We start from the raw sequence: 10892 nt of genomic DNA on the forward strand, positions 1-10892 counted from the left end.
GGCCGCTTTAAAAAAGAACCACTCCATGTAACCACACATGATATGAAAGGACAGAGACCCCGCTTTAGCTGAGGCTCCGGTTTTATTATATCAGTGATAATATATACACTGCCATAATATGTACATAGATAGAGCCGATGGCTCAAGTGTAGTAAGGCCGAAGATGAGCTATATTCCACGGCCTGTTGGCCTCCTCCTCTGATGTGCGTGAGTCTTTATGCTCTCGAATATCAATCAGATAGTACGACCCGTTGTGCAGATTCTTGCTGACCACGAAAGGTCCCTCCCAAGGTGGGGATAACTTGTGCATATCCGTCTGATCTTGGATGAGCCGAAGCACCAAATCTCCTTCTTGAAAAGTTCTGGTTCTGACCCGGCGACTGTGATAGCGACGAAGATCTTGTTGATAAATCGCCGAGCGGGCAGCCGCTATGTCACGCTCCTCATCTAATAGGTCCAAAGCATCTTGCCGTGCTGTCTCATTGTCCGCTTCAACATAAGCCGCCACACGAGGCGAATCGTGCCGGATATCACTAGGGAGAACCGCCTCTGCTCCGTAGACCATAAAAAACGGTGTGTATCCTGTAGATCGGTTGGGCGTAGTGTTGATACTCCATAGCACAGATGGTAGCTCTTCAACCCAACATCCCGGTGTTCTTTGCAATGGAACCATAAGCCGGGGTTTGATGCCTAGCAAGATCTCTTGATTAGCTCGTTCTGCCTGCCCATTGGACTGGGGGTGAGCCACTGATGATACGTCAAGTCTGATGTGCTCACGTTCACAGAATTCCTTCATAGCACCCTTGGATAAATTGGTACCATTGTCAGTAATGATACTGTGTGGAAAGCCAAACCGGAAAATCACCCTTTTAATGAACTTCATCGCTGTAGCTGCATCACACTTGCTGACAGGCTCCGCTTCAACCCACTTGGTAAACTTGTCAACTACCACCAAAAGGTGGGTTTTCTTATCCTTGGATCTTTTAAAAGGTCCGACCATATCCAGCCCCCATGTTGCAAACGGCCAAGTAATTGGAATCATCCTCAATTCTTGAGCCGGCACATGAGCACGCCTTGAAAATTTCTGACAGCCATCACACCGTTTAACCAAGTCCTCCGCATCAGCATGAGCTGTCAACCAATAAAACCCGTGACGAAACGCCTTAGCCACCAGAGACTTTGAACCGGCGTGGTGACCACAATCCCCTTCATGGATTTCGCATAAAATTTCACAACCTTCCTCAGGAGAGATGCAGCATTGAAACGCCCCTGATACACTGCAATGATGCAATTCGCCATTGATAATTGTCATAGATTTGGATCGCCGGACTATCTGCCTGGCTAGAGTCTCATCCTCTGGCAACTCTCCCCGGTACATTTACGCAAGATAAGGAACTGTCCAATCCGGTATAATATGCAGGGCTGCCACCAATTGAGCCTCCGGATCAGGAATAGCCAAATCCGCTTCACCCGGGAGCTTGACTGACGGGTTGTGCAACACATCGAGAAAGACATAAGGCGGGACCGGTTTACGCTGAGAGCCCAACCGGCTTAAAGCATCTGCCGCTTCATTTTTTCGATGATCCACGTGCTCCACCTGATAACCCTTGAAGTGACCCGCAACAATATCCACCTCATGACGATATGCAGCCATAAGCGGGTCCTTAGAATCCCAAGTGCCAGATACCTGTTGAGCCACGAGGTCCGAGTCACTGAAGCACTTAACCCGACTTAGATTCATCTCTTTAGCCATCCGGAGACCATGGAGCAAAGCTTCATACTCAGCTGCATTATTAGTACAAGGGAACATTAAGCGGAGAACATAACAAAACTTATCACCCCGTGGGGAAGTTAATACGACTCCAGCCCCCGAGCCTTCCAATTGCCTGGATCCATCAAAATGGATAGTCCAATATGTGTGATCCGGCTTTTCCTCTGGTGCTTGCAACTCCATCCAATCATTGATGAAATCAACAAGTGCTTGAGACTTCACCGCCGTCCGAGGCACGTACTTCAATCCGTGCGGCCCAAGTTCTATGGCCCACTTGGCAATCCGGCCAGTCGCCTCCCGGTTCTGTATGATATCGCCCAAGGGAGCTGAACTGACCACTGTGATGGGGTGCCCTTGGAAATACTGCTTCAACTTCCGGCTTGCCATGAAAACTCCATATACCAGCTTCTGCCAATGCGGATACCTTTGCTTGGATTCAATAAGCACCTCGCTGATATAGTAAATCGGCCGCTGAACCGGATACTCCTTGCCTGCCTCCTTGCATTCTACCACAATAGCCACGCTAACTGCACGAGCATTGGCCGCTACGTATAACAATAACGGCTCCTTGTCGACCGGTGCTGCAAGAACGGGCGGATTGGCTAATTGCTGCTTCAAGTCCTCCAATGCTTCATCAGCAGCTGGACTCCAGATGAACTGATCTGTCTTTCTCAACATCTAGTATAAAGGGATGGCCTTCTCTCCGAGGCGGCTGATAAACCGGCTCAGTGCGGCGATCCGACCCGCCAAACGCTGAACATCATTGATACACTTCGGTTTAGCCAGGGAGGTGATAGCCGTAATCTTCTCCGGATTAGCCTCAATTCCTCTGTTGGACAAAAGAAAGCCCAGTAACTTGCCTGCCGGAACACCAAAGACACATTTGGCAGGGTTAAGCATCATCTTATAAACCCGCAAGTTGTCAAAGGTTTCCTTCAAATCATCAACCAGCGTCTCCTTCTGCCTTGACTTGACTACAATATCATCCACATAGGCGTGCACATTGCGGCCGATCTGTTTATGCAGGCAATTCTGTACACACCGTTGATAAGTGGCTTGGGCACTCTTGAGCCTAAAAGGCATAGATACATAGCAGAAGGCTCCAAAGGGAGTAATAAATGCCGTCTTCTCCTGGTCCTTAACCGCCATTTTGATCTGATGATACCCAGAATACGCATCCAAAAAACTCAAACGCTCACAACCCGCCGTGGCGTCAATAATCTAGTCAATGCGACGGAGGGCAAAAGGATCCGCTGGACAAGCCTTGTTAAGATCAGTATAATCCACACACATACGCCATGTGCCATTTTTCTTAAGTACCAGCACCGGATTAGCGAGCCATTCTGGATGGAACACTTCAAAGATAAAACCAGCTGCTAAGAGCATGGCCACTTCTTCTCCAATAGCTTTGCGCCTTTCTTCATTAAACCGGCGGAGAAACTGTTTTACCGGTTTATACTTGGGATCAACATTAAGAGTGTGCTCAGCAAGTTCCCTCGGTAGACCTGACATGTCAGAAGGCTTCCATGCAAAAATGTCCCGATTCTCACGGATGAACTCGATGAGCGTGCTTTCCTATTTAGGGTCCAAGTTGGCACTGACAGTGAACTGCTTGGACGAATCGCCGGGCACGAAGTCAACAAGCTTAGTCTCAGCCGCCGATTTGAACTTCAAATCTGAATCATGCTCCGTAGTCGGCCTCTTCAAAGGGGTTATGTCCGCCGAATCAACATTGTCCCTATAATATTTCAACTCCTCCGTGGCACAAACCGACTCTGCATAGGCCGCATCACCTTCCTCACATTCCAAAGCAATCTTGCGGCTCCCATGAACCGTTATTGTCCCTTTGTAACCCGGCATCTTGAGCTGCAAATAGATATAACAAGGCCGTGCCATGAATTTGGCATAAGCCGGCCGCCCAAACAAGGCGTGATACAGGCTCCGAATTTTCACTACCTCAAAGGTTAGTGTTTCAGATCGGGAATCATGCTCGTCCCCAAAAGCCACCTCCAAGGCTATCTTACCAACAGGATACGCTGATTTGCCAGACACCACACCATGGAACACCGTATTAGACGGTCTGAGATCCTTGTCTGTTAGCCCCATGCGGCGGAATGTCTCGTAGTACAGGATGTTAATACTGCTCCCTCCATCCATGAGTACCTTGGTGAATTTATAACCTCCCACCTGAGGGTCTACCACTAATGCCAACTGGCCCGGATTGTCAACCCGGGGGGGGGGGTGATCCTCCCTGCTCCACACGATAGGCTGCTCCGACCAGCATAAATAACGCGGTAAGACCGGTTCAACAGAGTTCACTGCTCGCTTGTGAAGTTTCCGGTCGCGCTTATCCAAGCTAGTTGTGAAAACGTGATACTGCCCATTGTTCAACTGTTTTGGCTGGCTCTGATAACCCGACCGCTGCTGCTGCTGCTGCTGGTTGTAACCCCCTTGACCGCTCTGATTATCCTGGTTATTATTACCGCCCTGATTGAAACCTGAACCGGAAGCTCCATCGTGACCCGGCCCATGGAAACCGGATCCTGAGCCACCACCTGACCCACGGTCATACCGGAAGGCATTAGAGTTTTTAAATTCCTGCATAATGTAACAATCCTTCCAAAGGTGGTTAGCCGGCGCCTCCTTCGTCCCGTGTTTTGGGCAAGGCTGATTCAGCAAATAGTTTAAGCGATCCGGGTTAGGATTTGGAGCCCCATTACGATTCGCCGCTTTACCTCTGCGCCGCTGACCCTTGTCCTGCGCATTAGTGTTAGCCACAAAGTCCGTGCTGCCATCTGCTTTACGCTTGCCTCCGTTTCCATGGCCCGCCGGTTTGTATTGATGCCCCTTAGAGTTGCTATTCTTTTTTCCCTTCCCTGCTTCATCATCGTCAGTCTCGGGATCCTTGGTACTATCAGAATCAGCATACTTCACTAAAGCGGCCATGAGAGTTCCCATGTCATTACGGAACCGCTTCATACGCCCCAACTTCAACTTTAGAGGCTTAAACCGGCAGTTGCCCTCCAGGGTTAAGATCGCAGAGTCAGCATTGATCCTGTCAGACGAGTGCAAGACTTCAGAAACGCGGCGTACCCAATGGGTTGTTGACTCTCCGTCCTCCTGAACACAAGCCGCCAAGTCTACTATGGACTTAGGCTGCTTACACGTATCTTTGAAATTCTGGATAAACCGGGTCCGCAACTGGGCCCATGAACTGATAGAATTAGGCGGCAGGCTCTTCAACCAAGTACGGGCTGTGCCTTCAAGCATCATGGTGAAGTACTTTGCACACGCGGTCTCATCCACATCCAGCATCTCCATTGCCATCTCATAACTCTCTACCCACGCTTCTGGAGATAAATCAGCGGTGTAATTTGGCACCTTGCGCGAGCCCTTGAAGTCCTTGGGCAGGCGTACATTGCGTAAAGCGGGGACTAAACAAGGCACTCCCAAGCTAGATGTGACCCCTGGCCCGGCAGAGGTGGTAGGACGAACCAGTGTAAGCTGATCCGCCTCGTTCTGTGCTGCTAACTCGGCCTCCCTTCGTGCCCGGGCCCAGTCCACTACATCCTGAGCATCGTGAACACCACCGGCCGGGTTATTGCCACGGGCCGCTTCACGGCCCCGCGCATTGCTTGATATGGCCGGTTCATCCAGGTACCTACTATAGCTCCGGCTTGGACGAGGTGTGGAATGAATCCGATCGCGGCTGTATGAATATGCCTCCTGTTGAATCAAAGCGGTCCGGAGAAGTTACTTAACCCGGCGCATCTCTATTGCTTGTGGAGAGTCTCCTTCAACCGGGATAGCTTCTAATCGCGCAGCAGCTGCGACAAGATTGTCCATAGGATTAGAATAATGACCCGGAGGTGTCTGGACCGGCGGAGGAATCACAATGTTCTGCCGAGGAGGTTCCATCAGGCGGGGTTGGACCATCGCTCCTGGCCCTGGTGCCTCGACCCGGTTTACCTCCAGGTGCCCCGGCGGATTACTGGTTCAAGCTCCCGGAGTGTGAAAGATATTTCAAGGGTCGAACCCTAACGGCAGGCGTGATCTGTGCTTCCGCTTCAAGACCTCCTGTGATGCGTTCTGGTCGAGCATGAGCTTATAGGCCTGGGCGTCCAAAGCGGCCCCCTCTGCAGCCATCCTGTCCTTCTCTGCTGCCAGGTCGGCTTTGGCCTGTACGACCTGCTCTCTCACCTTTGCAATCTCCGCATCATGGGCCTCCTGATCCGCCGGATTGGCCTCTGTCATAAGTACCGCTAGTGCATCAAACAGGTCAGACAGAACTTGCACCGGTGGGGGCACAAGGCCTCCTGCCCTTGCTGCCGCTGCCGCTGCTGATCCGGAGAGCATTGCTGCTGCGGTCGAAGAGTGATTCGCCGCCTGCGTGCCGGCCATGAATATTCCAACCCGGTTGATCTGATCTGGGGGGTCCGGAACACTGTCGCCATCGGAACAGCCCCTAATTTGGTCGTCTTGCAACTGGTACAATGATTCGGTCTCTCCAGTTGAGGACTCGTCGCCGGAATAGACGACGGTCTCGCTACCGTATTTTGACTCGTCCTCATGCTCTCCTCCGTGGATGACTCCCACGAAGGCACGCCTCACGGCCGGTTTAACCTAGGTAGATCTCGCACGCTGATCCGTCTCGACGAGGTCGGTGCGGATGTCCGGCTCAGGCCCAGGCTCACCAATCTTGCCGATAAAAACGTGTATGCCACCAAAGGGGACTCGGTACCCGTACTCGATCGAGCCGGCTTCGGGACCCCATCCTGCATCGTCGATGTAGAGCTTTCCGCGACGACTCTTGGTCATCCGGCCCACAGCATAGCCTCCGAGTCCTTTGAGCTTGCCCTCCAAGATCATCAAACCGTCGTGCGATAGCCCCACGGTGGGCGCCAACTGTCGTGGATTTGTCACGGCAGATGTCCTTGTGAAAGGACTTAGTCGTGGAGCCATCTCTACAGGTTAACTTGAAGGGGTTAAAGCGGACACAAAGACACAAGGGTTTATACTAGTTCGGCCCCTTCGATGAAGGTAAAAGCCTACATCTAGTTGTGATGGAATTGATGTGGTTTCGATGGCTAGGGAGCAAACAAGCTTCGCCTAGGCTCGAGTTGTTGTTGTCTGTCCTTGAACCGCCGCTGGGTCGTCCCCTTGTATACACGGGTGATGCCCGTCGGTCCACAGAGTCCCACACCGGTTCATACTCGTATCCCGGTTGGTCTCTCTCTATTCCTAACTTACAATGCAAGTTTACATATCAAGCCGGTTTATGGCTACAGGTTCTAAACCGACTATAGGCCTTGGGCCTTCATCTGCTTAATCACCTTTAAACTACTAATGAAGCTAACCCGGCCCAGGTAGGCCGGTTCATGCCCAGTGGTAATATCCCCAACACCACTTGATGTATGTTTTGGTGACCAACTTGAGGGTTCCGCCCATGAACCTATGCATAGAGGTTGGCACACGTTTTCTTGACTCTTCGGTAGAAACTTTGGGGCACTCTTTGAAGTACTTTGTGTTGGTTGAATAGATGAATCTGAAATTGTGTGATGCATATCATATAATCATGCCCACGGATACTTGAGGTGACAATGGAGTATCTAGGTGACATTAGGGTTTTGGTTGATTTGTGTCTTAAGGTGTTATTCTAGTACGAACTCTTGAATAGATTGATCCGAAAGAATAAATTTGAGGTGGTTTCGTACCCTACCATAATCTCTTCATTTGTTCTCCGCTATTAGTGGCTTTGGAGTGACTCTTTGTTGCATGCTGAGGGATTGTTATATGATCTATCTATGTTATTATTGTTGAGAGAACTTGCACTAGTGAAAGTATGAACCCTAGGCCTTGTTTCCTACCATTGCAATACCGTTTACGCTCACTTGTATCATTAGTTACCTTGCTGTTTCTATATTTTCAGATTACAAAAACCTATATCTACCATCCATATTGCAGTTGTATCACCATCTCTTCGCCGAACTAGTGCACCTATACAATTTACCATTGTATTGGGTGTGTTGGGGACACAAGAGACTCTATGTTATTTGGTTGCAGGGTTGTTTGAGAGAGACCATCTTCATCCTACGCCTCCCACGGATTGATAAACCTTAGGTCATCCACTTGAGGGAAATTTGCTACTGTCCTACAAACCTTTGCACTTGCAGGCCCAACAACGTCTACAAGAAGAAGGTTGTGTAGTAGACATCAGGTGTCGTCGCAGCTTGCCTGATAAAATGTCCCGTCGAGAAGCTCCATAGATATATCCGGATCTTCTTCAAGTTCGGGGTCGAGGGCCCGGCCAGGATCCTCTGGCTGTGGAGGAGGGATGTTGAACTCTTTCACAGCCTTCCTTAGTTCCTGCTTAGAAATATCAAGGTAAATGATTGTGATGAAGGGCGCCAGAATGGATAGAGGCGGGTAAAGAGTAACGGCTTACCTAGCTTGGGGAGTTGTACATGGAAAATCCATCCCGCGGTTTGATACGGAGGAATTCTTCTTCTTCTCCTTTATATAAATCGGACAGTATTCTCGCCAGAGCAGTGGCGGAGTCCGGACCTTTACGATCGCAGCGGATGGCATCGTCTTCCCCGTTGAAGTGCCACACGGGCTTCCCCCGATATTGAAGTGGCTGCACCCCCCGCATTATGCATATTGATATAACCTCGACTATTGTCAGTCCTGATTGGGCCAGTATCCTTATCCTGCTCATCAGGAAGTGGACTTCTTTGGTATCTTCCTCCTGGGGGCTCCGAGGGTGCCAACTTTGGCGCTTCTTCAGCGGAGCGTTATTAAACTCAGGGAGGCCCGTCCGGATTGGGTCCGGAAGGGGAACGTCATCTACATAAAACCACTCCGAGGGACAGTCCTCAGATGAATTCTTTGGAGTGCCGGACAGGTACCCGGTCTGGGCGACGCGCCATATTTTGGCTCTGCCGACTTGATATATAGATTCCCCCTGATTACGAGGGACGAGGCAGAATAACTTCTTCCATAACTCGAAGTGAGCCTCGCAGCCTAGCAATAATTCGCAAAGGGCAATGTATCCTGCGATGTGCAGCATGGAGGCGTGGGTAAAGTTGTGCAACTAGAGGCCATAGAACTCCAGGAGCCCGCGAAGGAATGGGTGAATTGGAAACCCGACGCCTCTTAGCAAATATGGGACGAGGCATACTCGATCCCTGTAAGATGGGTTAGGGGATCTCTCCGCTTGCGCCCTGCCATTGTAGGTGGCTAGTCTGGCTCAGACAGGGACCATGTACGCCGTTGGAAGAGACCCTTGGGTCTGCAACTCTACTAAACGGCTGTGGGGGACAGAACATTCTCCCCAATCACCTGGCTTAGAGCTAAGGGAGAGAGAAGAGGAGCTGCGGCGACCGGCCATGATGGAATGGTTTTTTCCGGATGCACTCTGTTGAATGCTTGCTTAAGGGAAGAAGGTGAGATTTGGATCTGAGGATCCCCGTCTCTTCAAATAGATAGTTTGCCTGCAGGATCGGGGTGGCAAATGAAAAATGCCCCGACTCCTCGTATTCGCTCGACACGTGGAGATGGCCATTATTGAAGCACAGAAGCCAAGGAATACAGCATTGATGGGAAGTCGGACACTGTTTGCTGCAACAGGTGCCCTGGATTCGGAGATGGAACCCGCCTTGCAATGCCAAAGACAACCTGCGCGCCAGACTCATCGTCATTGAAGCCTGGTTCAGGGGGCTGCTGAGGGAGTCCTGAATAAGGGGGTATCCGGACAGCTGGACTATATACTTTGGCCGGACTGTTGGACCGTGAAGATACAAGACTCAAGACTTCGTCCCGTGTCCGGATGGGACTCTCCTTTGCATGGAAGACAAGCTTGGCGATCTGGATGTTAGATCTCCTTCTTTGTAACCGACTCTGTGTAACCCTAGACTCCTCCAGTGTCTATATAAACCGGAGGGTTTAGTCCGTAGGACAACGACAATCATAATCATCATAGGCTAGCTCCTAGGGTTTAGCCTCTACGATCTCATGGTAGATCTATTCTTGTAATACTCATATCATCAAGATCAATCAAGCAGGAAGTAGGGTATTACCTCCATCAACAGGGCCTGAACCTGGGTAAAACATCGTGTCCCCTGCCTCCTGTTACCATTAGCCTTAGACGCACAGTTCGGGACCCCCTACCCGAGATCCGTCAGTTTTGACACCGACATAGACCTTCGTGGTCAAGCTGACCGTGCTTCCGGCATCGTCAGTAACCTCAGGAGATTGGTTTAGCAATTGCTAAGGCGCAATGTCGTGCATGTTTGTAGTCGGATCGTCAAAGTCATCTCCACCAAATCGATAGTTATCATATCATCGGATGATCAGGACACCTCCGCCTCTATCACTATCCTTACGCAAATGTAACCAAACAAGATCTCCAGGTGCAAACATAGTGTGTTTTCTACCCTTATCTCCAGCAAGTTTATATTTAGCATTCATACACTCAATGTTTTCCTTAGTTAACTCATGCATTTTTAAAATCAATTCAGCACATTGTTTAGCATCAAAATTAACCTTCTCCGAAGATGGAAGGGGCAACAAATCAATAGGTGCACGAGGTAGGAAACCACACACAATTTCAAAAGGGCACATCTTAGTAGTAGAATGCAATGAACGATTATAAGAAAATTCAATATGAGGCAAGCATTCTTCCCACATTTTCTTACTATTCTTCAAAACAGCACTAAGCATAGTAGACAATGTTCTATTGTCTACTTCGGTTTGTCCATCAGTTTGGGGGTGACAAGTAGTACTAAAAAGCAGTTTAGTCCACAACTTAGCCCATAAACATCTCCAAAAGTGGCTAAGAAATTTAGTATCATGATCTAAAAAATTAGTATTTGACACACCATGCAAGTGAATAATTTCACGAAAGAACAAATCAGCAACATTAGCATCATCGCTTTTAGGACATGGTATAAAGTGTGCCATTTTTGAGAACCTATCCACGACAACAAATATGCTATCCCTCCCCTTCTTTAGGTAAACCTAAAACAAAGTCCATAGATATATCCTCCCAACAAACACTAGGTACATGCAAAGGCATATATAAACCATGAGGATTGAGTCGTGACTTAGCTTTTTGACATGT

This window comes from Triticum dicoccoides, chromosome 6B (genome assembly GCF_002162155.2).
Source record: "Triticum dicoccoides isolate Atlit2015 ecotype Zavitan chromosome 6B, WEW_v2.0, whole genome shotgun sequence".
In the NCBI taxonomy this organism is placed as follows: Eukaryota; Viridiplantae; Streptophyta; class Magnoliopsida; order Poales; family Poaceae; genus Triticum; species Triticum dicoccoides.